At 40.9% G+C, this 27,799-nt stretch overlaps 1 protein-coding gene, 1 long non-coding RNA gene and 1 pseudogene across 2 annotated transcripts in view; 2 read left to right on the forward strand and 1 right to left on the reverse strand.

Moving 5' to 3' along the window:
• The window catches only part of NFE2L2 (nuclear factor, erythroid 2 like 2), a 97,732-nt gene that overhangs the window by 52,234 nt on the left and 17,699 nt on the right, over nucleotides 1-27,799 (reverse strand). The window lies entirely within an intron of this gene.
• Nucleotides 645-25,976, forward strand: LOC119867840. Its single transcript, XR_005384777.1, has 4 exons — nucleotides 645-725; nucleotides 12,169-12,217; nucleotides 13,404-13,655; nucleotides 23,721-25,976. It is a non-coding gene; the product is annotated as an uncharacterized LOC119867840 (long non-coding RNA).
• On the forward strand, nucleotides 21,810-22,922 carry LOC100683862 (annotated as a pseudogene).

A 27,799-nucleotide genomic window follows, 5' to 3' on the forward strand; every position in this document is an offset into this window, starting at 1 on the left:
GGGGCTGGGGGCGGAGCTTCAAGGAGGGCATGCAGACAAGGGGATATTAAAGACAGCTTGTACTGTCCTGCCTCACTGGGATCCTGCATTGTTCCTCCCTTGCCTCCCTCTCTCCATCCTTTCTCTATTCAACACCCACTCACCCCCACATTTAGGACATGAACTAGAGGCTGGGTGCTGGAAAGCAGGAGGCCTGGGGACATCTGGGTGGCTCAGTGGTTAAGCGTCTGTCTTTGGCTCAGGGTGTGATCCCCCAGGATCCTGGTATTGAACCCCACATCAAGCTCCCCACAGGGAGCCTGCTTCTCCCTTGGCCTGTGTCTCTGCCTCTCTGTGTCTCTCATGAATAAAGGAATGAAATCTTAAGAAAAAAAAGCAAGCAAGCAGGAGGTCTGGTGGGGAAGACAACTACCAAGCAACCAAGAGCTGGTGGACAAAATAGACCAGGAAGAGAAGTAAAACTAAGAAATGTTTAAAAACGAGGTGCATGACATTTGAGGGAAAAAGTCCAACGTTAGCCAAGAATGACTGCTTATTGCAGGATTCAAAACCTCTGAATGACAAAAATTCTGAAAAAGGAAGTGCTGGGGCACCCCTGCTGACCCTTCTCCCTGCCCAAGTACTTCTGCATTCAGTCCTTCCTGCGGACACACAGGAGCGGCCCTCTCCTTGCAGACTCTGTGCACTGCTCGGCCACGGCTTAGGCAGCAGCTCATCTCTATAAAGTGAGTAAACCAGACCTCAGCCTAATTTTCACAGACTGGCCCAATTGAACCAGCTTTCCCAAAAGCTGTGGCCCCAAGAGGCTCAGGGTTCAGTCAGGAGGCAGATACAACCTTACCCCCATGGCTGCTCCTTGTGGCATCGTGTTCATGCCTAGACACCCATCACTCCGGCAGCTCACCTTGGTTAAATTGTGCCATGTAAATTTGTGTTTGCTGTTACTTCCCACTGGGCATTTCTGAGCCATCTGAGCAGCTTTGAAGCCCCTGCTGCAAGGGCCCTGCTCAAGTCTCACCTGCCCAGAGAAGCAGGAGAAGCAGCAGGAGCACTGAGGCTCCAAATGAAGTAGAGAGGCCCACTAGTCCTGGTTCATCTTAGACTCTCCCAGTATGGGCATCAAAAGTCCCACATGCCAGGAGATTCTCCAGGCCCAGGCAAACTGGGGTGGTTGGTCACCCTCAAAATCAAGATGCCAAGGCTTTGGCACCTGAATGTTTCCTCAGCTGTGAAATGCTGAGATTGGCCATTACAGCTTCTAAAGCTACTGCCACATCTAACAGCTCATGACTCCCTGGCATGCTCCTGACCTCACCCATCAGCTCTCAAACAAAATTCACTTGATCCAAGTCTGGAGTTCAAGTAATCTGATGATAAAGCTAATCATTGGTGTGTTAACAGGAAAGGATGATGGTGTTCACAGAGGAATTTTAACAATGGCTCTGAGAGGAAGACGTGTGGCTGTAGCCCAGTGGCTCTAATGGTGGGAGTTCAGCTGGGGAGATGGGGTGTGTGGCTCTGTGTCATCCTGGAAGGGAGATGTTTCCAGACAGACATTTTGAGGCAGCCAGCCTGAGAGAGCTGGTTTGATGGGCTGGTTTCAGCTGCACAGAAGGAACCGTAGCCACAGGCAGGGCATTCCTGTCTGACCTGAGCCAACTTTTAAATTGTGACGTGAATAAAGTCAGTAGTTGAAACCAGAGACCACAGAAGAAAGGAAGTAGTCTACTGATTGCACTATTTATTTATTTTTAAATGCATTTGCCGTGAGCCCCAGTTTATCATCCGAAATATGGCTATGCAACTATCACTTTGAGGTACTTGAAAATTCAAACTCTGGCATCCCCCCTGCTGACTCTGTAAGAATGGGCAAGTAGTGGATTGAATCACATAAACTTACCAATATTAGACCTTCTGACCTGCAAAAAACAGGAATTCCACATGGTTAAGCCTAATAACTTACTGTCTTTTCCTCAGTCTCCTCATGTATGAAAGGCAGATAAGCACCCACCTAGAAAAGTGTGCAGAGAGGACTAGGTGAGAAGGTGCTCAGAACGGTCCCCATCACACTACCTGCTCAGTGGCGTCACACTATACTGCTGTGTCCTCTGTCACTACTGGCAAAGAAGCACAGAGGGCTCATGTACTCCATCAGCTGAGCCTGGGGGGGGGGGGGCCCACACTGTTTTGGGATATGGAGCACTGACAGACCAAGGGAAATGGGTCACCTTAGCTGAAAGTAGAACTTCATTCTCATCCCAGGGTTAGGAGAGGGCAACAAGCTTTATACCTCAGATTTTTCAGTTGTTCTCAGAATTGATGTTTTGCTTTTTCTCTCAGGATGCAACGACCAATTCTAAAGCATAGCAAACGGCTTTTATAATGGGGTCTTGCTCAGCAAAACTGGGATCAATCTTCAGCCTTATACCTGTGTTTGTAGCAACCACACAATGTGGCCGTCTTATTCAATTTGATGATATACACATATACGCATGTATTGTGAAGCACAAACAAAACAAATGAGGTAGCCTTGTCATTAGTGGAGTATAAAAAAGTTACATTGGATTTCTTCTCTCAATAACTAACAGGAAGCAATAAAAAGAGAGGAAACAAAACATTTTGCTGCAGTACTGTCATTATATAATTAAATAACATTTATTAACTTAAGCAAATTCACTTGGCTTTTTATAGCTCAAGGAATCTCGGAAATAGTTTCCTTACATATAATGAGGAAGTGCATTGTTAGGTCTCTTAATATGTTTCTTCCCTATAACACTTCTGTGTTTTGTCTGTTCTCTGCACTTTCATTCCCTTGACACTAAGGTGATCTGTTCAAAGAACTGGGAACACTGTAATTCTTAGGTCAAATGATAGTTGAGGGAGGGAGCCTTTGGACTCCAAGGCCAGCACCTTTCTACTGTGCACATCCCATAGATATATCATCAGAAATCTAAAAAGGAAAAGAAAACAACCTTAAGCCTGGCTTGTTTAAATTCCCTCTCAAGCAGGCCTCCTTCAAATGTGAGAAAGTTCAGCTCCCAACATGTATTAACAATAGGGTGTTTATGACAAAATGCCTGGTTGTGCCCATTCATGGCTTTACTCTTTGAATTAATTCCTTCCTGATAACAAAGGCTGAGCTTTTGAACTACTGGGTCTGGCTAGGCAGGGCCTTTTTGCTGGGCTTGGCTCTCTTAAATGGGTAGAAAAGGCTTGGTTGGACACCTGGTATTCTGTGGCTGCTAATTATACTACAGTTGTTACTGTGCATAACTGAACTTCATTTTTTGACCACAAGCCAACTGTATTCTTTAAAACAAACATCTTTTGAAAGCCCAGTGTGCTATGAAATGATTTTAAAATCCACTTTACCCACAGGATTTGATACCAAACAGAATTTTTTAAATGATGTTTTGCTTTAATGCAGCATCTCTTCACCTCATTTGGTCTAAGTTCTCCAGCTTTCACCAGCAGTAGGTGATCCTTCTACTTTCACTGTTGGAAGACTTCCTTATTCAGCACTGTGGGTGTGCTTACCATACGATGACCTGTCCCCCCTGGGACCAGATTTACTCTAGGGTGTGTGCCAGGGGAAGTGATAAACACTAAAACCTTCAGAGAAACAAATCACCTTTTCCGCATTTGGAACACTAGTAAATCATCCACTGACAGGCTTTTGAAACTCTGAGTCTTCCTCTAAAAAAACCAGGTTCTCAATTTTTTTTTAAGTTTTATTTATTTGATAGCGAGAATGAGAGCAAGAGAGAAGAGAGAGAGAGAGCCAGAGAGAGCAAGAGAGAGAGCCCATGCGAGCACACACGCACAAGTGGGGGAAGGGGCAGAGGGAGAGAATCTTCACACAGACTTCTCCACTAAGCCCAGATCCAGACTGGGGCTCCATCTCCCAACCCAGAGATCATGACCTGAGCCCAACCTAAGAGTCTCCTGCTTCACCGAATGAGCCACCCTGGCTCCCCCAGGTTCCCAATTCTTAAGTGAAAACCTGATCACCAACAGTGTAGGGTCAAGTCATCAAGGGTGGAGCCATCAGGTTGAGGTGGGAGGGGATAATGTACCTTTAAGGACCAATCAGGGATGCCTGGGTGGCTCCGCTGTTGAGCATCTGCCTTTGGCTCAGGATGGAATCGAGTCCCACATCGGGCTCCCTGGATGGAGCCTGCTTCTCCTTCTACCTATGTCTCTGCCTCTCTCTCTGTGTCTCTCGTGAATAAATAAATACAATCTAAAAAAAAAAAAAAAAAGACCAATCAAGCAGGAAAGGGCTTAATCTGCGAGTTCCCCCAATAGAAGAACTCCCATCAATGCTTCTTCTCCTGTTAGTTTTAGGAAAGTGATACAGACAAGGACCTGATGAAGTTAAATGTGATACACATGTGATCAAGAAAAATTTTTTTTTTCTCTTGGTAGTTCCCTATCCCCACCCCCATGCTTTGGATTGCAGGCCTTTGTCTCACTGCCTTAAGGTAGAGGAATGCCGTGATAGGGTAAAAAGTGAAACAAGAACAAAACTTCTGTGAGTTGTGTTTTGTATTATAAAAGCTCTCAGAGGGCTGGAGAGGATTTGGAATATAGCCAAAGGATTTAGAAGGAAAAGATCTGAGGAGAGTGGGGCTTTCTTGGAAGACTAGAAACACTTCGCTGGGGTAGGAGGAGAGATGGATGAAAAGCGAGAGAGCAAAGGCATAAACGGGTCCTTTCTTCCTACCCTGCCCTTCTACCTCAGGAAGACAATGAGCCCGAGGAGGAGAATGGCTATGTGGTGGGCACCCACGGAAGTTCCTAGACCCTGGAGTGGCTCCAAAGTAGCAGGGAGCTTCTGGACACAAATGGGCCAGGAGAACAGGAAGGAGGCACAGATACATCAGTATCAGCGGGAAGACTAGAAGGAGCTGTAGACATCTTGGCTGGTGCCTCCTCAAACCTGACTTAAGGAATAAATGGATCTCCAATAATATGCACTAACCTGTATACCCATGCTGCATCCCACCCAAACTTAGATATACCCTTAAAGGTAGAGAAATACCAAAATGATGGAAGTCATTGCTAACACCTTCCAACATAAAGCCAGAGCTTAGAAGATAAAGTAGGTTGATTGTAGTGGAATAAAGATATGCTTCTGGCAGACTTGTGTTTGTGTATCAAGATCTGTGCCTAATCTAGTTTGAGCTTCTGTGGAAGACAATGTGGTATAGTGGAGAGACACTAATGTGACAGAGGGCTTTCTCACTTAGTAATATGTGACTTTGGACAAGTCATGTAACTACTCTGGGCCTCAGGGTCCTCAAACTATAAAATGTGTATAATAATACCTGTCCTGACAACTCATAATGCTGTCGTGAGAATGGGATGCTACCTGTGGGTGTTATTAAATATACCACAAGGCAAGAAGCCAGCCTAAACAGTATCAAATGCAAATCACAATGAGAAGAAAAACCTTATGAAATAACTCCAACCTGTAGAAGCTTGTGGAAAAGACTCATCAATTTCATTTTCTCTTCCTGGCACATAAAAGATAACATTTCCCCACATTTCCCAGGCTCCCTTGTGGTTAGGATGGAGCCATGTGACTGGGTTCTGCCTCTGGGATGTAGCAGAAGTAACAAATAGTGCTTGTAGACTTAACCACAAATCCCCCTGTGTGGTCTTATAAATACTCCTTTCTCCCTTTGTGGCAAGTGCTGAGGTCATATGTTGAAGCTAATGGTATTTTATTTTATTTTAACTTTTTAAAAGAGATGTTATTTATTTATTCATGACACACACACACACACACACACACAGAGGCAGAGAGACAGGCAGAGGGAGTAGCAGGCTCCCTGCAGGGAGCCTGATATGGGACTCGATCCCGGATCCCAGGATCAGGACCTGAGCCGAAGGCAGACACTCAACCGCTGAGCCACCCAGGAGTCCCAAGCTGATGGGATTTAAGATGAATTGCCAAGTCACCACTTGGAGGAGTTGCCCAAGAGAGCTCCCTTCCTACACTGGATTGTGATGTAAGCTTTGTTCATGTTAAGTCAATAATATTTTGGGGTTATGTGTTCATGTAGCCTATCTAGCCTATCTTGACTGGAATACGCATATACACGTACATGTATATATGTGTATATATATGTGTGTGTATATATGTATATACATACAACGAGATGTCTCTAGGCATGGGAATGCCTCAGTCAATGTTTCCTTCCATATTGTGAAGAATATGTAAACATAAGTTCAGCTTGTGCTCTTCTTGAGGAAAGATGTCACAAGCACAGGTCATAATGACACTCAAGTCCGTGTCTGGTTCGCTCAGTGGAAGCACGTCACCCATAGTCCTGGCTCTGACAGACACCAGGCCCTCCGTGCTACCTCACCACGGCTGCTGCGGTTGTAGTGCCTTGCATGATCACTGCACCGTCTCAGCTGGAAGATGGCCTTCTCTCTCCTCATCTCAAACTCTCCATGGACACTCAGCATTCTAACAGGGAGGACCCAGGAGATGCTCTCAGACCTAGGCAATGAGGAAACCTGTTCTGCAGGGAGCACAGCTGTTACTAAATGTCTCAAGGCAGTAGGTTTTCCGTGTTTGCTTATTATGACCTCCATTCCCCGAACAGTTCCAACATACATATATTTGCAGCTTAACTTCTGCTCAAGCTACCAGACCAATGGGTACTATTGACTGTACTCAGAGACCAAAACCTCCCTGCAGCCTGGAGGCTGTCCAACTGCAGACAGAAGGACAGTAATGTTTTCCCCCAAAACTATACTCTCTTTGTCCAGGGCTGGCAAGAGAGCCCAGTTATCTTCAAGGCCCCGGGCTTCAAATTTCCTCTGCCGCATGCCTGGTCATGCCTGGTCACCACCCTCTCTCTGGGTAAATCTTTATTCTTAATGCCTTTGCACCATTGGGAAGGATCTCTAGGGAGGCCTGGTCACTTCATTCCTTAACAAAGACTACCGTCTTTTGGACCAGTTAGTTGGCTTCGATCCATGCCAGAGAAGCCTGTGGTTAGGGGATATTAATTCATATAAGTCTGCATTATTTTTCTTTCCTTTTAAGTAGGCTCCAACATGGGGCTTGAACTCAAAACTCTGACATCAAGGCCTGAGCTGAGATGGAGAGTCAGACACTTAACTGACTGAGTCGCCTAGGCGCCCCTCTTTTTCACAAGTCTGCATCACCCCATTGCAGTTATGTAGCATAAATTACTTAACCAGTCCCCTGTAAATAGATGTTTACCCCCTTTTTTTTTTGTCACTATAGGTATTCAAACAAGTCAAACAGATCTATCAGATAAATTCACTCAGTGAAATTGCTGGATTAAAGATCACGTCCAATTTCTATTTTGACCCGAACTGCCAAACTCCCTAGGAATTACGAAGAGGCTGTAGAGTAGCAGAGTTCTGCTGCAGGCTGCTTAGGGTCAGCTACTGGCTTAGCCACTTCACTAATTGTGTAACCTGGGGTAAATTCAATATGCCTATGCCTTATTTTCCTCATTGAGCATCTGCCTTCATCTCAGGTTGTGATCCCAGGGTCCTGGGATCAAGTCCTACATCAGGCTCCCCACAAGGAGCCTGCTTCTCCCTCTGCCTGTGTCTCTGCCTCTCTCTGCCTCTCTTATGAATAAATAAATAAGATCTTTAAAACAAAGACTAAATGAGAGAATACATGTGAAATGGTACAACACCTGAAACAAAGCAAGGCCTGGGTAACTCTGACACAAAATAGAAAGTACAAAGTCAGAACAAGACAAGCAGAAGACAAGCAGAATCTCTGGGACAATAGGGGTGCCTGGATGGGTCAGTTGGTTGACTCCTGATCTCAGCTTAGGTCTCCATTTCATGGTCATGAATTCAAGCTCTGTCTTGGGCTCCACGCTGTACATGGAGCCAAAGAAAAAAAGAAAGAAAGAAAGAAAGAAAGAAAGAAAGAAAGAAAGAAAGAAAGAAAGAAAGAAAGAAAAGAAAAAAAAGAAAAAAAAGAAAAAAAAAGAACCCCTGAGACAATGGTGGGCGACCTAGATTATCCCATCTTGGTTAGGCCTCTCTGCTTCCATGTTAACACTGATAGTCTCCAGTGACTCCATATTTGGTTACCCATTGTAGGCTGCGTTGATTGGGTTTGTGTTACAGGGCATGGTATGCCTAAGGGGTCTGGTAATTTCACTAGGATTAAGGGACTTCCCTGAGGGTCAGGCTGATGCCTTCACTTTGGTCCTCCACAAGGCCTAAGAGTGGGGGTTCCAAAAGAGGCTCCGGAGGACTGATGTGCCAAGTGTGAGACTTAATGCTGATGACATGTATAGGAGGTTTGCCTGGGGAAGCTGGCGCTGAAACAAGTAAGTTGCCTAAGATTACACAAAAGGAAATGTTGGAAGTAGAATTAGTGTAAGAGAAAGTATTGTCTTCCCATTGTGGGAAACAGTCTCCAGTTCTCTCTTACTACAGGAATGGTATTGGCCATGTAAAGAAATGATGGTGATGATAATAAGGATGACTCTGACAACAGCAGCTATGTAGTATCAATGGAACACTGTGGACCAGGTGTTATGCTAAGCATTTTATATAGATATTTTTACTTAATCTTCACATTCCTTGATCTCTAGTAACTTCTCCTCATCACAGTCCCTGCAAGGCCCCTCTTATTTTATCTATCATCTATCTATCTGTCTCTTATTTTATTTATTTACACCTCCTCCTACCCTCCTCCCTCTGCCTAGAAGCAGCCATTTTACTATACTTAATTTAATGTGTATCTTGTTTGTGTGAGTTGTTGCAACACAGGTTGTATTGTTATGCTGTGCCTGGTTCTTCATCCACTTTTTCAAGGGTAGCAAGGCCTGTGTCACCATTATGCAAGACTGCTGATGCTATAGGTTGCTGCAAAATGCTTGAAAAGTTATACTAGACAAGTTAACTCACACACTGTTCTTTCTTTCTGTACCCAGCAAGACAATCTGAGAACATGAAAATCATGCAGTGTTAGTTCCATTTCCAACTAACAAGTTTGGGCTAGTTTAGATCTTGAAAGTTCAGCAAAATGAAAGGACAAACTAGAGCCCAGTGGAATTCCAAGCTTGGTTAGAAGTATGGCTCCCTTTCTCTACATTAGCTCTTCTAACCCCAGATGACCTCAAATAACAACAAACCATGTAGATATGATGAATTTGCCATAAAATGATCTTAGGACAAGTCCCCTAGCCTCCCCCTTCCAACCAGAGTAGCATCTCAAGCCTCAGCATAGGACCAGGTCCAGGTACATTGGAGCTTTAGTAAAGCACCTAACTCACATATCCAAGTCAATTCCATGATGTTCTAAAGCCAAAAGTATAATTAAATCTGTATAAACCAATATAATCATCCCAAACTCAGACCCATTTGAGGCCAAACCCCTTTCACTATCCCCAAGGGTTCAAAAATTCTACCTGCATCCCTGCCACACTGACCAGCCCCTTCTCCCTGTATTTCACACTATTCTTCTTTTCTTGGTTGAACCATGTTCTCCAAAAACGATATGTTGAAGTCCTAACCCCTAATACCTCAGAATGTGACCTTATTCATAAATAGGGTAATTGTAAATGTAATCAGTTAAGATAAGGTCATACTAGAGTAGGGTAGGCCCTTAATCCAACATGACTCGTGTCCTTATAAGAAGGCCATGTGAAGACACAGAGACATACATGAAGGTAGAGGCAGAGATTGGAGTGACATACCTACAGGCCAAGGAACATAAAGGAATGCCAGCCATCACCAGAAGCTAGGAGAAAGGCATGGAACAGATTCTTCCTCATAGTCCTCAGAAGGAACCAACCCTGCTAACACCTTGATTTTGTATTTCCAGCCTCCAGAGCTGGAAGAGTATAAACTTCTATTGTTTTAAGCCACTTAGCCTGTGACACTCTGTTAAGGCAGTCCTAGAAAACCAAGACAAGGCTGGACAACCCTTTCTGAGCTTGGCCTCCACGGGGAGACATTTTAGCAAGGCTTTGACCAGCATCCCCAGGTCATCACCCTGCCTTCACTGTACAGCCAATCCTGCCAATCCCAACTCTGGACAGATTGCAACATCTAATTTCTCTGCTCCCATCCACAGGTTATTAAGGTGATAGTGAAATATGATGAATTGGTTATGTTACAAAGTCATTGTCTCCAACTGCAACTTGCCCAAGCACTCTTTAATCACGTTGAACTAAGCATCATGGAGATTCTCAACTGGGCAAGGGAGGGTGGGTGGTTAGAAGAACTCCTGGTTTGAAAAAATTTTTGCCTCATTGCTTTATTTCATTTAAATTTCTTGGGGCACCTGGCTGGTTCAGTCAGTAGAGCATGCAACTCTTGATCTCAGGGTTCTTAGGTTCAAGCCTCACGCTGGGGCATGGAGCTTACTAAAAAAAAAAAAAAAAAAAAAAAAAGAAAGAAAAAGAAATGAAATTATTTTTAAAGATATTTTAAACTTCTAAAAACCAGAGGTTTTTTACAGAAGGTAGGGAATTTTTATGTTTTGCAAAGTAGTGTAATGGTTTATAACATTTCCCTTTGTGCAGTATCTCTTGTCTGAGATTAGTAAGCAGGAAAACTTGGATTCGAATCCAGGTCAGCCTGACTCCATTCTATTCCACAAGCTGCTCCAATAAAATTATTCCTTGAAAGATCACCAGTTGCCATTTGGTTGCCAAATCTAAAGATCTTTTCTCTCATTCTTTGTTCTCAGCTCCTCTGTAGCATTCAAAACTGGTGACTTCCTCCTCTCTCTTGAAATGACCTCTTCTGCACCTGCTGCTCTTCTAGACTTTCCCCTCAATAACTGTCTTTCCTCTGGCTCTACTTTCTCTTCCCTTTCCTCAACATGGTGTATTCCAAGCACATATTCTCTGTCATCTTTCTCCCCTGCTCTCTGCACCCCCTTGGTAATCTCATCCAATCTCCTGTTTGCCATCTACTAGCATAACCTTGCAGGGCATCTGAAAATCCAGACCTGAACTTTTCTCTCAAGGTCTATCTCTCTAGCTGCTTCCTGGACATCATTGCCTGATTAGTCTCACTTCTTTAAACTCAATATGACAACAAATGAACTCACTGCATTTCTCCCTCCAAACCTGCTAGGTCCTTACTCTTACTTTCCTAAGCCAGAGACCCCTGTCTTTGCCTTGTCTTCCACATGCAATGCATGTCAAATTTATTAAGTTCTGACCACTCCAATATCTCATTTCTCATATCTCATCTCTCTGTCAGTTCCCAACCACCTGTGCCCTTCATTACTAACACTATATGGATTAATACATTAGCAGTCAGCAAACGTCAAATATTGCTACACACCCATCTCTCCTCCTTCCAATATGCGTCATCCATGGTTGCCAACTCAGCAGTGAATGCACAGTTGTGAGTATGCCACTTTTCTGATCAAAAACCCTCAGTGGCTTCCTGAGGTCCAAAGTATAAAGTCCAGATTCTATTATTGCCTGATATATACCCTGAACATAATTTCAACCTACCATTAGAGCTAATTTTTTTCAGCATTCATTTTCCTTTCACATGCCCTCATACCAGCTGAACTATTATTTCTGTTACAAACACTCCTCTTTCTTACCTCCTTTTCCCACCACCTTTGTTTATAGTCTATCTTCGGGGAGTACCCTCCTTTTTTGCATCTCTTCATTTGCCAATACTACTTTTTCTTCAAAGCTCAGTTACAGTGCTACTTTCATAAAGCCATTAATGAATGCTTTGCTCGGCTTTGCCGCCCTAAAAAAGTTATTTTTCCAGTCTCTGAGATTAAAAACAATTTTTTTAATGGATTTATTTGACAGAGAGAGAGAGAGAGAGAGAGAGAGAGAGAAAGAACAAGCAGGGGGAAGGGCAAAGGGAGAGGGAGAAGCAGGCTCCCCGGTGAGCAGAGAGCCCAACTTGGGGCTCTATCCCAGGACCCGTGGACCATGACTTGAGCCGAAGGCAGAGGCTTAACCAACAGAGCCACCCAGGTGCCCCAGCCTCTGAGCTTTTATAGTTCTTTGTCTAGACCCCTGGATACCTAACATTTCCTTTTGTATATAAAGTTATTTGTATTAACAACAGACTTCCTTAGTTAAAATCTTAAAGTACTATTTCATTTAATTCTCCTAATCACTCTAAGAGGTAACAACTATTATTCTCATTTTGCAGGTTAAGAAAACTGAGGCACGGAGGGATTAAATAATTTATTCAAGAATGTGTAAGTCCTGAAGCCAAGGTTCAAATGAATAGAGCCCCAGAGCCCACATTTCTCACCACTGCTACACAAGACACTATTGTGGTTTGCTAGACAAGGAGCTCCTGGATGGCAAAAATCCTTATATGCTCCATCTCTGCCTCTCCCAAAGTAGCTAATGCCATTCATTGCACTTTAAAGAAAGCAGCTCAGTGAAAAGAGGCACAGCCTTGGTCAAATGTTTCCTTTCTCTCATCAGTAGGTGGGTAAATTAGTGACTATTATGTGGTGTTTGATGCACATACTGCAGTTCCATTCCCCCCACTGAACTCCCTCCCTGTTTCTTTTTGCCCCTTTTTTGTGTTCAGCCCATGGAGAAGGCAATGTTCTTGGGAAGGGTAGCAGGGACCTGTTTCCACTCTGAGAAGGCCTTAGACAAGTTCTGCTGGGGACAAGAGACTTCCTGAGTGGTTCTCAGGCAGCGGCCCTCTCTAGCTGGCATATGCTCTACAGTTCACAACCTCAGGCAATTCCAGAGAATGAACCTTTTGAAATGAAATAAACAGAGAGGAATGGGACCTTTTATTATCTCCAGATGGGACTGTGCAGCCTTAGAAGCTCCAGAAATAATTCTGCAATGCCTGGATCACACTTCTGTTATCTCCCAAAAGGAAAGAAAGTTCCTTTCACTGAGAAGTGGTAAATTATGTTAATTAAAAAGCCAACGTGGATTAAATTCTGCAGATTGAATCTCCCTTCCCCCATCCAGATTTTTCTGGTTTGCTTTTTATTTAACTTTGCATTGCTTTCCCCACTTTTAAATAAGATACTGGGCTGAGTTGGAACACACACACACACACACACACAATTGTAAAACTGTTTCTGAGTTATTACCCAAGACTTAGATGTTATTTTAAAATGAGGATGAAACCTGGCAATGAAATGTCCTATTGGAAAAGGAAATATGAAAAGCATATCTGTAGTATTTTATTTTTTACTGTTCGTGGTGGCCAGCTGGGCAGCCTACACATAGAAGGTGCCCGGTAAATATTTACTGAGTGAATTACATACTTAATAATTTGGGGCTGTAACAATATAAAATAGAACTTTAAAATTGATGGTGCCACCTATTGGTGAAGATACAAAATTTAAAATGATACCTTACATAATAAATTAATATTTCTCAATCATTTGTTACTTATTCCCACAGAGATCCTAAGAGATATTGAAGAGCTAGAAGGAATAGCTTGCCTGATCCATGCAGACACAAGGCACCAATGTTTTCAATTGGTTTGCTCTGTACTGGGCACCTATTAAAAGCTCAATATTTTGGAAGATGCCAGAGAAGTAAAGACATGGCCCTTGACTTCAAGGAGAATCCTATCTAGTTGGAAAGAAAAGACCTCCTTCGTGAGAACAATCAACAAATACATCAAAACAACAAATACCCTGACATCAAAACGTAAATATTCACTCCATATATATATATGGTTACATATTCTATATTATGTAGCAACCATTCTTTTTGGACATTCCAGAAACAAGTTTGTTTTGCTTACCACTTAACCCCAGGCCTAGCACACCACTCTCCCTGACTTTAATAGGCAGTGATAAACACTACTGAATAATTGAATAATTCAAATCTCATGGCTAAATATGTGTAGCTTATAGAATATTTTAAATCCAGACTGGCAAACAGATAAAAAAAATCCTGGGAACACAGGAAGTCCTATGGAGGAGGTGGGGTTTGAGTTGTGTTCTGGAAAATTCCACAAGGAATTTATAACCCAATACAGATGAAGCCATCAGTGCAGGCAGCACTCCCGTAGTCATAATTTTGTGTCTGAACTGAGATTTCTGTAGTTTGCTATGCTGACCCATACCTTTTCCTCAGCCAGTGACTAGGTTTTTGCTCAATATTGGTGAAGTCCAAAAGCAAAGGAGAAGAGGGCAGCTGGTGGTGGGTAGTTGCAACACTGTAAACACACGTTTTACTCCTGAAATTTTAAGAGGAGTAGTTCCTGGGGTATGCACAACGTAAATATGTGCTCCAAAGTATTCCTATAATATTTGACAACATGTATCAAGAGTCTTAAAATGATCATATCTTTTGACCTAGTACTTTTTCTTCTAAGAAAGTATGCTAAGCAAATAAGCAGAAATGTGAACAAATGCTTTCTGGAACAAAGGAAAAATCAGTACTTAATATGGAAACAGTTAAGTAAGTTGTTTGTTTTGTTTTGTTTTAGTTAGGTAAGATAATTCTCACATGGTCTGAAAGAATATGGCACAAAGTTGGGGCACCTGGATGGCTCAGTCAGTTTAAGTGTCTGACTCTTGATTTTAGCTCAGGACATGCTATCAGGGTTGTGAGATCGAGCCCTGTGTCCACATTCAGTAGGGAATTTGGTTGAGACTCTCCCTCACTCACCCTCTTGTGCCCCCTCCCCACTCTCTCCCAAATAAATAAATAAATATTTTAAAAAATATGGCACATAATTTGTATATGTTATTCCTGACTAGAAGGATTATAGCTTGTTTTGCTTTTACTCTACTGTAAAAAATCTTTGAAATTTAGTGGGTGAAATTTAGCTTATCCATTCTGGTTTTTTTTTTTTTTTTTTTTTTTTCTGCTTTCATTGTCCTTGGCTAGGTTATTTTAAAACTTTGTAGAGAAAGAGATTAACATGTGGAAAATTGATAGTAATGCAAATATTTCCTGTTGTAGCTATGTAAATGATTCCATTAGTGCAATGCAATGAATTTTGTCTGGTAGAAAATATATTTTTCCATAAATCAAATCCATTTGAACTGGTTATAACATCTTACTGGTTTCCTCATTAACTAATGAGTTAAGTAAAATCTTTGATATGTGCTCATTTTATATTTATAATTTTTTTAAATATATTTTTTAAGACTTTAAAACATTTTATTTGAAAGAGAGAGAGAACAAGAGAAAGCATGAGCAGGGTGAGGGGCAGAGGGAAAAGCAGGCTGTCCACTGAGCAGGGAGCCTGATACAAAGCTCAATCTAGGGACCTAGGGATTATGACCTGAGCTGAAATCAAGAGCTGGAAACTGGGATCCCTGGGTGGTGCAGTGGTTTAGCGCCTGCCTTTGGCCCAGGGTGTGATCCTGGAGACCCAGGATTGAATCCCACGTAGGGCTCCTGGTGCATGGAGCCTGTTTCTCCCTCTGCCTATGTCTCTGCCTCTCTCTCTCTCTCTCTCTCTCTGTGACTATCATAAATAAAAATTAAAAAAAAAAAAAAAAAGAGCTGGAAACTTAACTGACTGAGCCATCCAGATGCCCCTGACTTTAACTTTATATAAATACAATCATATGGTGTGTACTCATTTGTGCCTGGCTTCCTCTAATCACTATTGTGTTTGTGAGATTTATCCCTGTTGTATAAAGTTTTAGTTCCTTCATTCTTATTGCTGTGTGGTATTCCATTATGTGAACAGATTACACTTTATTTATTCTACTGCTGACAAGCATTCGGATTGTTTCTGGTTTGGGCTATTATGAATAATGTGCCTGTGCACATTTTTGTACATGATTTTTGGTGAAAATATGAATATATTTCTGCTATCACTTGTGTTGATTTAAACTCTGAAAAAACCCTCAAAACTAAATAGTCATTTTCCCTTTTTCCTCTATAAACCATTCAATCAATATGCAATTCCTTTGATAAACAAATTATTTTAAAATGTAAATGTATTCCAGAAGAATGAATCTCCACTCATGCCTTATTATGACTTTGTATAATCTGATGAAATCAACAGCTAGTTGAGAAGTTTCCCCTGGTGCTGGAGGGTGTGAGGAAATCTGGGTGAGGAAAAAGGAGTAGGAGATTTGGATGTGATAGAACGGCAGGGAGTGTTGGAACTTGAGGGATGGGGCCAGGGAGAAGGAGGCAGGAGAGGGAAGATACACTGACTTTTCCACTCACTCAAGGTCTTGGTTGTTTCCCTTTGAAAAGAATCACTCTGAAAATCATTAATGTGATGTATCTGTTTTAAAGAGTTTATAGTTGGCAAAGTGCTTTCATATCCATGACCTTATTTGATCTTGCTCTCACGGGAAGGTTGGTATTTTCACAACTGTTCTTGTTTTAGGTGCTTAAAGCTTAAAATTGGATATCACAGTTGGACGGGGAAGATTCCAACTCTTCCCACGGAGGCCAGGTTCCTTAAGCTAAGCACATCTAGTTCATCCTTTCCACGTCAATCTGCTATCTCCCTATTCAATTCCTATCTCAGAAGTAGAGAAGGAAGGAGGAATTAAAGTATAGGAGGAGCATAAAATATGCCTTTGACATCTCTCTTATTATCAAATATTGTACATTGTAAGGGACATGCCGGAGGTCCATCATATGTGTTTAAGGGGCAAAAAGAGTGATAGAGACTTGCAGAATCTACACTTTGGCCTTCTGCAAGTGAGCATTGAATGGACACAGACAGTGGGGTAGGGTGAAGTGGGTAAGAGTGAGGTGAAGATCCTGGATGGGCCCAACCCAGCAGGCTTGGTAGGGATGGGACATGGGAATAGTGCTGAGAACAGCATTGGAGCTGCTGAGCAAATCTGAACTGGAGTGAGATTTTAGCATAACTGAAGTTTCGGGGGGAAATGGTGCAATGGATGGGATGTCGAAGACAAGTTGTAGTGAGTCTGGGGGTGCAGGTGGGTATTAGGTAAGTAGTTTGGCAGCAAGTCTGAGATCGTGGAGGTGATGAACAAAGAGGCCCAGGTTAAGGTGTGGTCAGGCATCTCAGTGAATCTGAGGAGAGAGAGACCTTTGTCTCAAGAAGGATTTTCAGAACTTTTATCTGTACTTGCAGCTGTCTCAGAGTCCTTGAATATGGTTCAGCTGAGCTTACTGTAAAGCACCCCCAGCAGTCCTAACCGCAGATGACACAGGAGGTGGCTGTGGTGCAGGCCTCCTATGGACAGTCAGGCAGAATGGGATTCACATGAAAACCCCTGACAGCTATTCCCCTGTGTCTTTTGCTTCAGTGCTCTGAGAAAGGATTAAGGTTGATCCGTGCCAACCCTTTCAATGGGCTCACTCTCACTTGGCAAGCAAATTGTTGTTGACAGCTTCTAGGTGTGCATTTTCTTAGAGATGGATTCTATGCAAGAAAAATGAGATTCTTGTTGCCAAGGTATTAATTTAACAAGTAAACAAGTTACAAAATGCTAAAGGGGAACATGAAAATGTTTCTAGGCTTCCCACCGGGCTCATCAGGAACCGCTTGTCTGCTACCTCCCACACTAAAAAGGCCCAATAACATCACTGTAGATAGAGTGTTATATCAGTTTCCTAAAATATATATTTCAAAGCTTACTGTTATCCCTTGGGATCCCAGCACTGTATACCCATAAGGAGTCTCTCATCTAATATGCAAAATAAACAAAGAGTATGTTTTCCATTTTAAATCTATAAAAATAAGGGACTGCAGGAGATTAACTAAAGTGTTCTGCATCACATAATAAGGGATTATAACTGGATCCTGGGATGCCTGGGTGGCTCAGTGGTCGAGTGTCTGACTTCAGCCCAGTCTCTGTCTTGATCCCAGAATCCCGGGATCGAGTCTCACATCCGGCTCCCTGCAGGAAGCCTGCTTCTCCCTCGCCTGTGTCTCTGCCTCTGTGTGTGTCTCATGAATTTATTTAACTAAATCTTTAAAAACAAACAAACAAACAAACAAACAAACAAAAAACCTGGATCCTTAACTTGTGATTAGGTATCTATATCCAAGTATCTCTCCTCCATAGATAATATACAATCTTGGAGTCTTACTTTCTACAGACATGAACCATTAACCCCACAACTAGGTCAGGCTATCAGTTTGGACAGATTTCATCAGGGCTTGGCCCCCTGAAAGACCAGGCAGCCCTCAGATGCTTCTTACTCTCTTACTTCTAAAGTATCCAAAGGATTTGGCTATCCCACAGGCCTCTGAGATAAGTGCTCGATTGCCCTTCCAGGATTTCAAAGTTGTTCTTTGGGGACAGCCCAACCCTGATTGCTCAATTTTGCAGGCAGCAGCACAGATTAATCATCGGTATGTGAGTTCCTCTTCTATGCTCTCTGAAGTTTCTTGGATGACTTTTTAATTTAAAAGATAAAGTCATAGCCTCTTTATTGTTCCTGCTACAAATGGCATTTTCTATGAATATTTTAAGTCCCCCCCAAATTATCCTACTGATGAATATAAATATGAGTTTCTTTTTTAAAAAAAGATTTATTTATTTGAGAGACAGAGACAGAGAGAAAAAGAGAGAGAGAGAGAGAGAGAGAGAGAGAGCTTGTGAGTGTGGGGGGAGGGGCAGAGGGAGTCAGAGAAGGAGAGTCCACAAGCAGATTCCCTGCTGAGCGCGGAGGAAAGGGGCTGGATCCCATGACCCTGAGATCGTGACCTGCTTGAAACCAAGAGTTGGCCGCTCAGCTGACTGAGCCACCCAGTTGCCCCTATGAATTTGAATTTCTTAAAATTTCATGAAGCACTTTACATAAGACAAAAACAACTGTGGGACTAGTTCTACACACCATTAGCACAGATTGGGATTGGATGAGTTTTGTAAGGCATAAAATTGGGATGCTTTAGTATCTTTTTTTTTTTTTTTTTAAGATTTTACTTATTTATTCATGAGAGACACAGAGAGAGAGGCAGGGACATAGGCAGAGGGAGAAGCAGGCTCCCTGTGGGGAGCCTGATGTGGGACTTGGTCCCAGGACCCCGGGATCACGACCTGAGCTGAAGGCAGACACTCAACCACTGAGCCACCCAGGCATCCCAGGATGCTATAGTATCTTATTACTAAAAAAGTGAATTTGGGGGGCAGCAGGAGAAAAGGAGATAGCTCTTGGAGTTGGGTCATGAAACCTGTTGCCTTTGGAAAAAAGGAGCCACTGGGTGCCCACCAGCCAGGTAAAGGTGGAATGGGAGCTACCAGTACTGTTAGAAAAATTCTTTTTAATACAGCCTTCTTATTAAAAAGAAAGACTTTCAGGGTGCCTGACATCCAGCCCCGCAGCCGGCTCCTTGCTTGGTGGGGAGTCTGCTTCTGCCTCTGTCCCTCCCCTCTGCTGGTGCTATCTACCTGGCTCTCTCTCTCAAATAAATAAAAACTTAAAAAAAAATAAAATAAAAAGGAGACTTTCTTATTTCAAATAGAAAATATGACAAAAGAGAGAGGGAAAGAAAACAAAAAACATCTTAATATGCCACTGATTACTAATTTCTGCAGTGTCTTTCCATAGTTTTGGGAATTAACTTCTAAATTCAGGGCAGAATGATAATTACCCTTGAAAATAAGTCGGGCAGCTCTGGTGGCTCAGCGGTTTAGCGCCGCCTTTGGCCCAGGGCGTGATCCTGGAGACCCAGGATCAAGTCCCACATCAGGCTCCCTGCATGGAGCCTGCTTCTCCCTCTGCCTGTGTCTCTGTCTCTCTGTTTCTCTCTCTGCATCTCTCATGAATAAATAAATAAAATCTTAAAAAAAAGAAAGAAAGAAAGAAAATACCCTAAGTCACTCAGGTTTGGAACAGAATGTTGCTTCTTCAGTTGAGCAGCTAATGAAGTAGTTTTATCTATAAGCCATGTTATTTAAATGTAAACCAACACAAATAAAAGTTTCTGTAAGACTAGAATCCCACTCAGCATGACTAGATACTCAAAGCATGAAAAGCACATGAGATCAGGAATGGTTCAGATTCACATTACCTCTTTCATAGTTACTTTGGGTTAAGTTCAAGCTAACTGAAAGGAAGGGAAGGCAGAAATCACTGTACTGTTTAAAATGTTCTCCCTTGCTCTCCCCCTCCTCCTTTCCTTCTCTACTCATCCTCTTTCCTTCATTCTTTCTCTTTTGCACCTACTCTTGTTAAGTTTAGGTGAATCCTAGTGAAGAAAATGCCAAACGTGATGCTACGGTATTAACACATTTGTATCTATCCCTTGATAACTTTTAAAGTTACAAAAATACATACATACTAATGAAAACAATTCAAATAGTATGAAATAAAAAGTAAAAATCCTGTTCCATTCTCTTGTCTCATTCTTTGTCATTCTTTCCACTTTGTGAGAAGGAGTAAGACTCAGTGTGGGTTTGGAGTGAAGCCAGGGGAAGTTCCTTTTTGCACTTTTATAAACTATGTTCTTTGTGAGTGTGTGTGGGTTTTTTTTTTAATTAAAAAATTTAAAATATATTTTATGTATTTATTTGAGAGAAAGAGAGAGTGAGAGAGAGAGAGAGAGTGTTATCTGGGGAGGGGGAAGAGGAAGAGGGAGAGAATTTCAAGCAGACTCCCCACTGTGAGGGGAGCCTGATGCAGGGCTTGATCCCATGACTGTGAGATCATGACCTGAGTCAAAATCAAGAATCAGATGCTTAACCTACCAAGCCACTCAGGCGTTCTGTGAATGTGTGTGTTTTAAAATTATTTTAGTGGGATTTGCAGAGCAAGAGGAGATGAAATGCATCTTCTCAGTCTACCATCTTAAACCAGAAGCTTTAAAAGCTTATAAAACCATGCTTATAAAAAAAAAAAGCATGCTTATGTTCACATATTTATTTATTTATTTACTTACTTACTTAAAGATTTTATTTATTTATTCATGAGAAACACAGAGAGAGAGGTGGAGACTCAGAGATGCTCATAGGGAGCCTGATGAGGGACAGATCCTTGGACCCCAGGATCATCCCCTGAGCAGAAGGCAGATGCTCAACCACGAGCCACGCAGGCATCCCACATTTATTTATTTTACAAAACTGGAACCATTGAGCACATATTGGTTGTCATCAGTGTTTGTCCTTAATAAACTTTAGAAATATTATCACAATAACAAATATTTATCTGTTACATTAAATATAAATAATACACATCCTATGGATGTATTTGATAAACTCTTATTATTGGATATGTAGGTTGCTTTTACTACTTCCATATGATGAATATAGCTTGGGTGTGTTTTGGGTAGTTTCACTATAACTATTTTTGCATTACTGCAAGTATTTTCACTGCATAACTAATCGACCATAAGGCAATTTTGTCATAAAAGATAAAATTATGAAAAAATCAGAGAGGGATATTAAAAAGGACATAATGAAACACGAAAAAAGTTAATAAAATTAATTATTAATTTTTTCCTTCTTTAAGAGAGGTATCAGTATTCCAAGTACCAGGATGTATATTTGTAACTGAGCTTTGTACTGGGTTGTGAAAGCCTTCTACATGGTTGTTTGCTCTTGGCCTATTGTCATATGTCCCTTGATAGATGTTCCAAAGTTCCATGGGAAATGTGGAAGAGATGCTAACTCTGGGATGCATTTGTTACTGAGCTTTGTTATCATTATAATTGATATGTTATCATTTTCTAATATAGTCTAGTATGCAATCTGGCTTTATACTCTCTTATTTCACACTTTTAGTAAGTGTTATTACTGTATTTTCTAACAAGTTGATATATGTATCTACCATTTTAAGACCACCATGTCTACTCATTATTGTATAGACCATTATGAGAGATAGCTAACACTTACATAATATAAAAATCAGAACTTTGTCAATGGAGAAATGAAACCAAACTGTCAACCAGTTATTTTATTTTTCATAGCGAAGTTACCTTACAGCCAATTATTATGGGGTGAAAATGTTTGTGGCAAAGATGCTTATGGCAAAAATACTGGACACAGTTGAGATGATCTGCCTAGTAAGTAGCTCAGTCTTTGCATATATCCTTAATTATTTCTAAAGAGAGAGTTTTGAAATTGAAATTGCTCCTGAAAGGATATGTGTAATTTTAGTCTTTGAGTGTAAATGTATTTGCTGTTTTTACATTTTAACTTTGCAATCTAGAAGCTAACAATGAATTTAGCTTCTTTATTAGGGTGGGACACTAGTTAAAACTTTTTTTCATGTCAAGATCTGCCTCATCTTCCAAAGTGGGAGTTCCCAGCACTAGGCTTGTGGGGGTGGAAGCATGATCCACCTCCTTCCAAAAACTGGAGTGAGTCACTATCAGCTTTCTTTTCTCCACCCTTACATCCCAGCTCTTTTTTTTTTTTTTTTTAAGAGATAGAATTTAGCCTAAGGGTTCCATTGGATTGGAACTGGAGAGAGGTATCCGTTCTGGGTCTTCTTGCTTGGAGATTGGAATTATCTCTTAAAACAGAGCATTCTTAAGATAAACTCTTATCTAAAGGCTAATTGATATCTTAAGATATCTTAATAAATTTAACAAAGTAAAAAGAAATCTCCACAGAAACTATTAGCAATAAAAACAGCTATTTAAAAAAATAATGACCCTTTCTTGCTCTCAGCCGTCTTGGTGGCTGCTCTTGGTTGGGGCTGTCCCACAACTAAAGCAGGAAAATGGTGGCTTGCAAAGAAGAGAAGTCACTGGAGTTGATCAACTTCAGGTTCTAAGTCATTATGGAAGGTGAAAAGTGAGTGCTAGGGTACAAGCAGATTCTGAAAATGGTCAGATGTGGCAAAGTGAAACTGGTCATCCTCACCAGCAGCTGCCCAATCTTGAGGAAATCTGAAATAGAATACTGTGCCATGTTGACCAACACTGATGTCCATCACTACAGTGACAATAATACTGAATTGGGCACAGTATGTGGGTAATACCACGGAGTATGCACACTGGCTATCTTTGATCCAGGTGATTCTGATCTCATTAGTAGCATGCCAGAACAGACTGGTGAAAAGTAAATGACACAAAATTTTTCTTTAATAAAACTAGCCAGAGCTTGTTGTTTTTTGTTTTTTTTTCCAATGAAATGAACTTGTGATGGGTAGTTATTTTGATGATAAGATTAATGTGAATTCTTTTTTTTTTTTTTTAAAGATTTTATTTATTTATTCATGATAGTCACAGAGAGAGAGAGAGAGAGGCTCAGAGACACAGGCAGAGGGAGAAGCGGGCTCCGTGCACCGGGAGCCCGACGTGGAGATTCGATCCCGGGTCTCCAGGATCGCGCCCTGGGCCAAAGGCAGGCGCCAAACCGCTGCGCCACCCAGGGATCCCAGATTAATGTGAATTCTTATCTGGGTAGATTCCCCATCTAATTTGTGTTCCTTCCCATTTGAACTCTAGACAGACCATCTTGGGGCATGACAAAATCCAGCATATGGATATGCACACATACCCCACCACCCACACTCCTCTTTCTGTTTTTCTTGCTATTGTTACTATCATATCACCATCATCAAAGTCTAGCAATGCTTTTAAAATATGTAATGTGATCATTATGACTGGGTCAGGACATTTTCTAGGTTATAAAAGCAAAGGAAATATAAAAATGAATTTTCAAAATCTGTAATGGTATATATTGTTTTAAATTTTATAGAGCACTTTCACATATCTCACTTGATCTTATAATATTCCTATTAAATATATATTAAGATTCCCTTTCACAGATAACAAAACTGAGGTGGATGGAGGCTTAAAAATTCTTCAAGATAAAGTTTAAGGTTTTTTTCCATTTCAGTACTCTCTCCTTCCTGCAGGTTCTGCCCTCAGGCATCTCATCCTACTGAAATTGCTCATCATTTGAGAAGGAAGCAACAAGATGAAATGATCATTCTCTGGGATCAGGGATTTTATGTTTCTTCTTATGAAGTCCTGACATTTGGGTTTCCACCAGGATCATGGACAGTGTGAGCAGGTTCCTGTACCAGACCTACATGAAAGAGTGAAGCAAATGCTTCTGAGTTTCCTTCCTCTAGGACTAAACTCATGGTCACAGAAATACAAGCTAAGATGTTCCAGTAAAACTAATTCCCACAATGGGTCATCTTACATTCAGCTAATTAGGGGTAACTTTTGAGATCAATAAGCATAATTACAACTTTGTAAAAACACTTCAGTAAAATCTTAAATGATTCCTACCAGAGAGTTCCATTTTCCCCTGAGTGTATAGAAGCACTAATTTGCTTAAGCTGAAACATCTACTTCAGTCTGGAAGAGTAAAGAATAGAGAAAATACCAGAAGTTTCTCTTTAAAGTGGCCAGATTTACAACTTAAGGTACCCAAGAAATACAAAGAATTTAACATGGTTCCTAATCAAGGAAAGTAACCAGATTGGGATCCAAAATTGTTTTGGGGGGGGGACATGTTCATATTTTTCTATAAAAAACTTATGCTTAGTGGTTGGGTACCAGACTTATTCCTAAAACCTATCAAAACTACATTGACTCTGAAATGGCACTTTCAATTTTCTGAAGATTCATTCCACCCTCATCCTAATCCTTGAAGCCTTGAGAGTTGGGAAATAGAGACTTGAGGCCCACAGGATCCTGAGGAAGATTGTGGGTGAAGGTGAACCCTTCGGGGTTCAGTAGCTCTCAAATGAGCATAAGAAGAATTATGCGACTTCTGGGAGATGACCCAGAAGAAAGAACCACCAAGCACAACAGACAGCTGTTTATATGTCTGAGTCCCAGGTATCAGATTCATGGTTAATGACTGAAAAACGTAGCTTTCTTTCTAATTAATTTAAATTCCATTTGCGTTTCCTATGAAAGGGACTTTGTTATTTCTTTTGCTTTCTATCTCATTCAGTCATCAGAATGTGTATTGGACATATTGGTGCCTAGAAATACTTGCTTCATGAATTGAATAAGAAGATTAAGATAACTGGTATGTCTCAAAATGCTGGGTCTCTTTGCAAAGATAAATTTGAACACAAGTAGAGATGATAGCAAGAGGTTTGTCTAAGATCTGAGAGGCAGAGCAAGGGTGGGCAAATGAATTATTAATGAGTATTCATACAAGAGTAAAAAGAATCAATCCATAGCAAAAGCTTTATCACTAATGAGATATGAGGGCTTTGGGCATATTACCTAACCTTAAAGTCCTCATCTATAAAATGTGGGTAAAAATAGGAACTATCATACTGGATTATTATGAGGATTAAATAGGACAATGTATAGAGAGTAATTAGAGGAGTACCTGGCAAATAGGAATCGGAAGAACCTAGAATGGCTGTCAGGTGCATCTATGCAGATGGTCAGATCTTTAGGGGACCCAGAAAAACAGAAGTCTCTTAGACATGAAGGGGCCATGAGACACCTACAACATATACCAGTCTTGCACATATTATTGTGAACTAATTAAGGACCAGCTAAGATACCCATCCCATTCCAGAAACCACGGCACTATGTAAGATATTGTGAAATGATTACCACAATTAGTTAGCATCCATCATCTCATATAGATGTAATAAAAAGCAAAAAAAGAAAATATTTTCCTTGTGATAAGAACTCTTAAGATTTACTCTTTTTACAAATTTCATATGCATCATACAGAGTGTTAACTATAGTAGTTATGTTGTACATTACATTCCTAGTTATCTGATAACTAAAGTTTCTACTTTTTGCCCACCTTCCTCCAATTCCGTCTCCCCTCACCCTAGTAACCACAAGTCTGAGCTCTCTCTTTTTTTAAAGGATTTTATTTATTTATTTGAGAGAGAGATTGAGAGTGTGTGTGTGTGAGAAAGCACAAAGAGAAAGCAGGAGTAAGGGGAGCAGCAGGCAGAGGCAGAGGGAGAAGCAGGCTTTCTGCTGAGCAGGGAATCTGACACAGGGCTCGATACCAGGACCCTGAGATCATGACCTGAGCTGAAGGCAGATGCTTAATCGACTGAGCTACCTAACCCTTTGATCTCTTTTCCTATGAGGTTGTTTTTTTGTTTTTGTTTTTGTTTTTGTTTTTAAGATTGCACATATAAGTGAGATCATTCGGTGTTTGTCTTTCTCTCTCTGACTTATTTCACTTCAAATAATGCCCTCTAGGTCCATCCATGTTGTCACAAAAGGTAAGATTTCTCATTTTTTAATGGCTGAGTAATATTTCATTGTATATCTAAACCACAACTTCTTTATCTATTCATCTGTTGATGAACACTTAGGTTGTTTCCATGTCCCCAAATCTTTTAAAACAATGACCTTAAAAAAAGATTTTATTTATTTGAGAGAGATAGAAAGACAGAGAGTGCATATGAGCAGGAGGAGTGGTGGAAGGAGAGAAAGACGCAAACTCCCCACTGGGCAAGGAGCCCCACAAAGGGCTTGATTCCATGACCTTGGGATCATAACCCGAATTGAAGGCAGACACTTAAATGACTGAGCCTTCCAGGTGCTCCTTGACCACCATACTTTCTTAGATTGGGTAGTAAAACTACATTTCTTTAGAAGTATACTAACATTTACATTTATTCACCAAGTCTAACCCTGGTCTTTTCATTTATTTGAAAGCAGAACAATTCTTATTACAATTTCTGAAAAAGAACATAGTGCTTTTTTTTGCAACAGTGATGACATTCCAAGAGGCAGGATAAGAAAGGAGACACAAAGCAACTGCCTGAGGTGGATTGCTGACATTTGGAATGTCCACATTTGGTGGAATGTGGGAAATCACTATCACAGATATTTGAAAAGACGTTCAGAAAAATTCAGAATTTGGAGTTACCTGTTTTACAATGTAAAAACTCACCAGTTTATCTGTGTCAGACATGGTGTCTGGGCACTCAGCATTCATTCATTTTCACCTTCCATAGATAACCTATCCTTATTCTGCAGTATTATAGGAGTTGGGAGTCTCAAAACTATATTTCTTACTTTTCATCATACACAAAAATCAATACCAGATGAATTGTAAATCTAAAAGTGAACAGTAAACAATAAAGTTTTCACAAAAAAATATGGGAAAATACCTTTGTGACCTTGGAGTCACCAAAGATTTCTTAAATTGGACTCATATAAAATAAATAAGCCATAAAAGAAAGCCTCTGATAAACTGAACTACATCAAAATTATGAATGTCTTCATCAAAAGACATTATTGAAGGAATGGAAAAATAAGCCACAGAGAGGCAAAATGTATTCCCCAAAAATACCCCCAACAAAGGACTCATAGAACAAAGAACTACAAAGAAGAAAAAGTCAGATAAGCCAATAAGAAATTGGGTGAAAAACAGGCATTTCACAGAAGATGATATCCAAATGGGCAATAAACATATGAAAAGGTACTTCAGTTGGTAGACATCAGGAGAATAAAAACTAAAACCATAATACAATTTCAATAAATTGCATTAGCCTTTGAACAGAATAGCTAAAATGTAAAAGTGGAAAATTCAAAGTTTTGGTGAGGATGTGGCGTATCTATCACTTTGGAAAACTGTTTGGCAGTGTCTATTCAAGTTAAACATGTGCATCTCCTATAAATCCTACTCTTATATATCTAACCAAACTGGATACAAATGTTCACCAATGTTCATAACAGCACACTTTGTAATAACCTCTAAATAGAAATAACCTAAATGTCCATGTGCAGTAAAACATATAAGTGATAGTTACCCAAAGGAATACTATATAGCAATGAAAATGAAGAGGCGGTCACAAAAGAGGACATACTACTATATCATTCCACTTTGTATAAGGTTAAAAAACAGGCAAAATTGCTCTTTGGTGTTAGAGGCCAAGATTGCAGTTACCTTCTGGGAGGATGATGCCTAGAAAAGAGCAAGAAGGGGGCTTTCTGGTGTACAAATACTTTCTGTTTTCCAGTCTGGGTTATGGTTACA

Source organism: Canis lupus, chromosome 36 (assembly GCF_011100685.1).
Source record: "Canis lupus familiaris isolate Mischka breed German Shepherd chromosome 36, alternate assembly UU_Cfam_GSD_1.0, whole genome shotgun sequence".
Taxonomy (NCBI): Eukaryota; Metazoa; Chordata; class Mammalia; order Carnivora; family Canidae; genus Canis; species Canis lupus.